This window comes from Triticum dicoccoides, chromosome 5B (assembly GCF_002162155.2).
Source record: "Triticum dicoccoides isolate Atlit2015 ecotype Zavitan chromosome 5B, WEW_v2.0, whole genome shotgun sequence".
Classification (NCBI taxonomy): Eukaryota; Viridiplantae; Streptophyta; class Magnoliopsida; order Poales; family Poaceae; genus Triticum; species Triticum dicoccoides.
The window spans coordinates 486,678,237-486,682,964 of record NC_041389.1 but is presented as its reverse complement, the minus strand read 5'-3'; the positions used below and the strand labels follow the sequence as shown (position 1 = coordinate 486,682,964).

The window sequence follows — 4,728 nt, the reverse complement described above, 5'->3', positions numbered from 1 at the left end:
GAGGATGAGCATCTTCATACCTTTGAAGATCGCTAAGCGGAAGCGTTACAAGAACGCGGATGATGGAGCCGTACTCGCGGCGATTCAAGTCGTGGAAGATCCGATCTAGCGCCGAACGGACGGCGCCTCCGCGTTCAACACACGTACAGCTCGGGGACGTCTCCTCCTTCTTGATCCAGCAAGGGGAGAGGAGAAGTTGAGGGAGAACTCCGACATCACGATGGCGTGGTGGTGATGGAGCTCGTGGTTCTCCAGCAGGGCTTCGCCAAGCACTATGGAGGAGGAAGAGGTGTTGGAGGAGGGAGGGACTGCGCTAGGGAAGAGGTGTGGCTGCCCTCCCACCCTTCCACTATATATAGGGGCAAGGGGAGAGAGGGAGGCGCCCTAGGGTTTCCCCTAGGGGAGGGGCGGCCAAGCAGATTGGATCTCCCTAGGGAAAATTATAGGGAGACTTTTCCCCCAAGCCAAGCAGGTGGAGGATTGCCTCCCAAGCTAGGTGGAGGCGCCCCACCTCCCGAAATAACGTGGGAAAGGGTGTGGGGGCGCACCACCCCTTAGGCCTCATTTGGTTGCAAGGGAAAGTATCCCAGGGTAGTAATCCCACGAGGGGGGTTTTCCATGGCCATAGGGGATCCCTCTCCCACCACGGGGAGGCCCCCCACGTGAGTTTGGAGATGAGGGGCAGGGGAGGGAATCCCGTTCAGAAAATTGTCAGAAAAGTATCAAATTTCTTGTAAAACATTATAATATTCAAAAGCCATGAAAAATAACAGTCTTTTTTACAAAAATATTATATTAGTTCAAAAGTAACTAATTTTTTTCTCTATTTCATTGCAAACTTCAGGAATGACAAAGAAAAAACAGAAAAACAGGAAACAAGCATAAACAGTAAAAAAATAAAACACTTCAATCCACATCAAACACACTGACCATAAGTTATACATGTTCAGTCGCACAAATAACGACACTGCGAATAAATTTAGCGTGCTAATCATGGTTTAACAGCGGAAATGCTAACTAAGGTAGAAATCCAGCAAGAATAATCATTTAGTTCCATTATTAACATGTATCTGTGTAAATCATCCATGCCAAAATGTGTTGCTGCTGGGATAGTCACTACTGAAACTTCCAAGATCAACTTCTTTGAACAATTTCATTGACTAGCTTTAGGAAACCTGCAAAGCAAAAAACAACAACGTAGTCACTATACAATATAAATTTTAAACTATATATAAGCACATATATTTATTTATATCCATGTTCCCAATGAAATAGATGCAAACGTAATAAGCACACACCTATTTGTGTTCTTATATGTATAATATTGTTCTCTTTAATTCCTAGATGACCACGGCATGAAAGCCATCATTTCGCAAGAAACGAATGTTAGACTGAAACTAGTTCGAAAATAGCCTTTTGAGCTTTTCGATTGTATAAAAACTATTCCAATTGTAATATTGTATAATGTTCAGAATAATATGCACCGGATGGCACTAATGACAAGCTCGTCACAGCTTTTCTCCTCGATATTGTATTATGTTTAAAGGATTACTACTAACCAACTGCTTCGCTTTGTATAATCTCGTCATGAAACTAAATTCACTGAATTTATTCAAAGCTGCAACTGAAAAACGGGCTCAGAGAAGGACATTGGTATACGATAACTGAAGGTATCAGCTAATGAAAAATGAGCTACAACTGGAAAAAATTCCATCCCACAAGCGATCAGAGTGGACGCCAGAATCGCTCCTGGCGACTACCTACTCTAGCTAAACTTGCTAATAGATTGACTGAAGAAAGACTGAAACTGAAAACTAGACACTAGCTAAAAACGCTGCATGGCAGCAAAACAGAAGTGCCTACCATGGCAGAGAAATATACTAGGTGCGGACTTGGGTTTATTCCAACATACGGCAAGTTCATGGTCGTCTCCGTCGGCTGCGGGCTGAACCCGAAAGAGAGCTACAGCGCCAAGGACGCCGCCAAGTGGGGGATCCTGAACTGAATCGTCAAGGATGGCATTGCCCCCATCGTCGACACGTTCAATGCCACCAGCGCCGACATGGTAATTCCACAAAGAAAAACTGACAAGAGCATGAACTCATTTGTATACACCCTCTGTTTTCTCCACAAGATATTCATCTACTTATAGTTAGCATGTGCAAATTCATGAACAAATTGTAAAATGCCCAATGGAAGAAAACATAAAACTGCACCTCTAAATTGGTACTTCAAAATTACATACCTTATGTTTTCTCCTTGGTAGCAATTTTCTCCTTCAATCAGTAAAGGCCATTTTCTAACAGTACATTAGTAATTGATGACTTAACAGCACTGCATCGATAATACTATCAATTGGCTTTGCTGCAATCACATTATAAGTCAAAATTCTTTACAAAAAGATAATATCAATTCAGAAGTCAAAATATATATTAGCACATATTCTTATTTATATGCATCTTTCGCAAACAAACAGATCCAAACATAATAAGATGTTGTTCTCTCTTTGAATAATCCGCAGGAAAACTCAAAATCTTAATAGCACATGGTTTCATCTTTTAATTACTTTGCCACTAACATACTTTTTACAAATAAAGCTTGAAATTAAGACAACAATAGATCAACTCAATGGCGTACGCAAAAAGTGTAAAATGGATAGAGATAATGGAGTGAATGTCCCCTTGGGTCCATAGAGTTTAAACCGAAGGCCAATTATCAAGATTACATATGCTCAAACCTTGGTTCCATATCTTGGTACAAAAGGGAAGAACTTGAATGAGAGTAATTTTAAACTGAACAGTTACCATGATACTAATGCTACTTCCATCAGCGCAATTGAATTCCAATAACTGGTATGTTTATGCTACACCGTTATTATAAGCAAGACAAGCATACTTCAGGTTATCCTAAAGATTCTAAGTTAAAATTAGGACAAAGCTAGTACAGGATGAGTAGTCCCCTTCAGAAATATACTAGAACATTGTGTGTATATTAGCATCACAAGGAGGTAGATGTGGTTGTGCTCACTTGTGAGGCCATGATAGTTAGGTAGAAACACTACTGCAAACGATGGATGTTCTTTCGTATTGGTTCTTGTGATACAAAACTCAAACAGGAGAGAGGGCTCTTGGATCTGTACAGGCGCAAGTTAGTGCGTGTAGCAGGTTAGGAAAAAATGGTGGGTGGAAGAGGAGGAGGAGGGGATAACCTTGGACGAAGAGGAGCATGATCTCCTGGCCGTCGTCGTCATCGGAAGGTGAAGATCTTGGGGGCGGAGACGAGATCCGGGAAGTAGTAGGATGGCGACCCCGGCCCCGTCACCCCATCCGGAGGGGCAGAGCGTCGAAGGGAGGAGGGCAGGGGGCGTCGCAGTCGCCGGTCGGAGGAGGCAGGAGCGGTGGACGGAGGCAGACCAGAGCGGTGGACGGAGGAGGTTTTCCAGTCGCCGCCGCCGCCAGTCGTTCACGAGTGCGAGACAGAACGAGCGAGGGTTTCCTCCCCGACGTCTGCACTCGTGGGAGCCTTTCCCGGGGAAAGGCCGGGGAAAGGCCAGGGGTACTCCTTCCTTGTGGGCGTCCAAACGTGATCGTGAGAATTCCGGGGTTTATTCTGTCCGTGGTTTGTCGGCCCGGGGAAAAGGCAGGGATCCTGGGGGGATTCGGTGAAACCAAACGAGGCCTTAGTGGGCTGGTTTGCCCCTTTTAATTTGGCCCATGAGGCCCTTCAACACTTGCCGGGGCTCCCGAAACACCTTTCGGTCATATTGGCCATAGCCTGGTACCCCCGGAACACTTCCGAACTCCAATACCCTTCGTCTAATATATCGATCTTCACTGCTGGACCATTCCGGAACTCCTCGTGATGTCCGGGATCACGTCCGGGACTTCGAACTACCTTCGGTAACCACATACTATTTCCCATAACAACTCTAGCGTCACCGAACCTTAAGTGTGTAGACCCAACGGGTTCGGGAACCATGCAGACATGACCGAGACGTTCTCCGGCCAATAACCAATAGCGGGATCTGGATACCCATGTTGGCTCCCACATGTTCCATAATGATCTCATCGGATGAACCACGATGTCGTGGATTCAATCAATCCCGTATACAATTTCCTTTGTCCATTGGTATGTTACTTGCCCGAGATTCGATCAGCGGTATCCCTATACCTTGTTCAATCTCGTTACCGGCAAGTCTCTTTACTCGTTCCATAATGCATGATCCCGTGACTAACTACTTAGTCACATTGAGCTCATTATGATGATGCATTACCGAGTGGGCCCAGAGATACCTCTCCATCATACGGAGTGACAAATCCCAGTCTCGATTTGTGCCAACCCAACAGACACTTTCGGAGATACCTGTAGTGCACCTTTATAGCCATCCAGTTACGTTGTGACGTTTGGTACACCCAAAGCATTCCTGCGGTATCCGGGAGTTGCACAATCTCATGGTCTAAGGAAATGATACTTGACATTAGAAAAGCTCATAGCAAACGAACTACACGATCTTGTGCTATGCTTAGGATTGGGTCTTGTCCATCACATCATTCTCCTAATGATGTGATCCCGTTATCAATGACATCCAATGTCCATGGTCAGGAAACCATAACCATCTATTGATCAACAAGCTAGTCAACTAGAGGCTCACTAGGGACATGTTGTGATCTATGTATTCACACATGTATTATGGTTTCCAGTTAATACAATTATAGCATGAACAATAGA

General features: G+C 44.6%; 1 long non-coding RNA gene across 2 annotated transcripts; it reads right to left on the bottom strand.

Moving 5' to 3' along the window:
- Positions 1–884: 884 nt before the first annotated feature.
- Positions 885–3,563, bottom strand: LOC119311034. 2 transcript variants are annotated; one of them, XR_005150851.1, is made up of 5 exons: positions 3,209–3,563; positions 3,028–3,133; positions 2,246–2,364; positions 1,864–2,118; positions 885–1,175 (listed from the first exon to the last, which is right to left on the bottom strand). It is a non-coding gene; the product is annotated as an uncharacterized LOC119311034 (long non-coding RNA). The 2 variants fall into 2 exon arrangements; XR_005150850.1 differs by lacking the exon at positions 1,864–2,118.
- Positions 3,564–4,728: the final 1,165 nt, after the last annotated feature.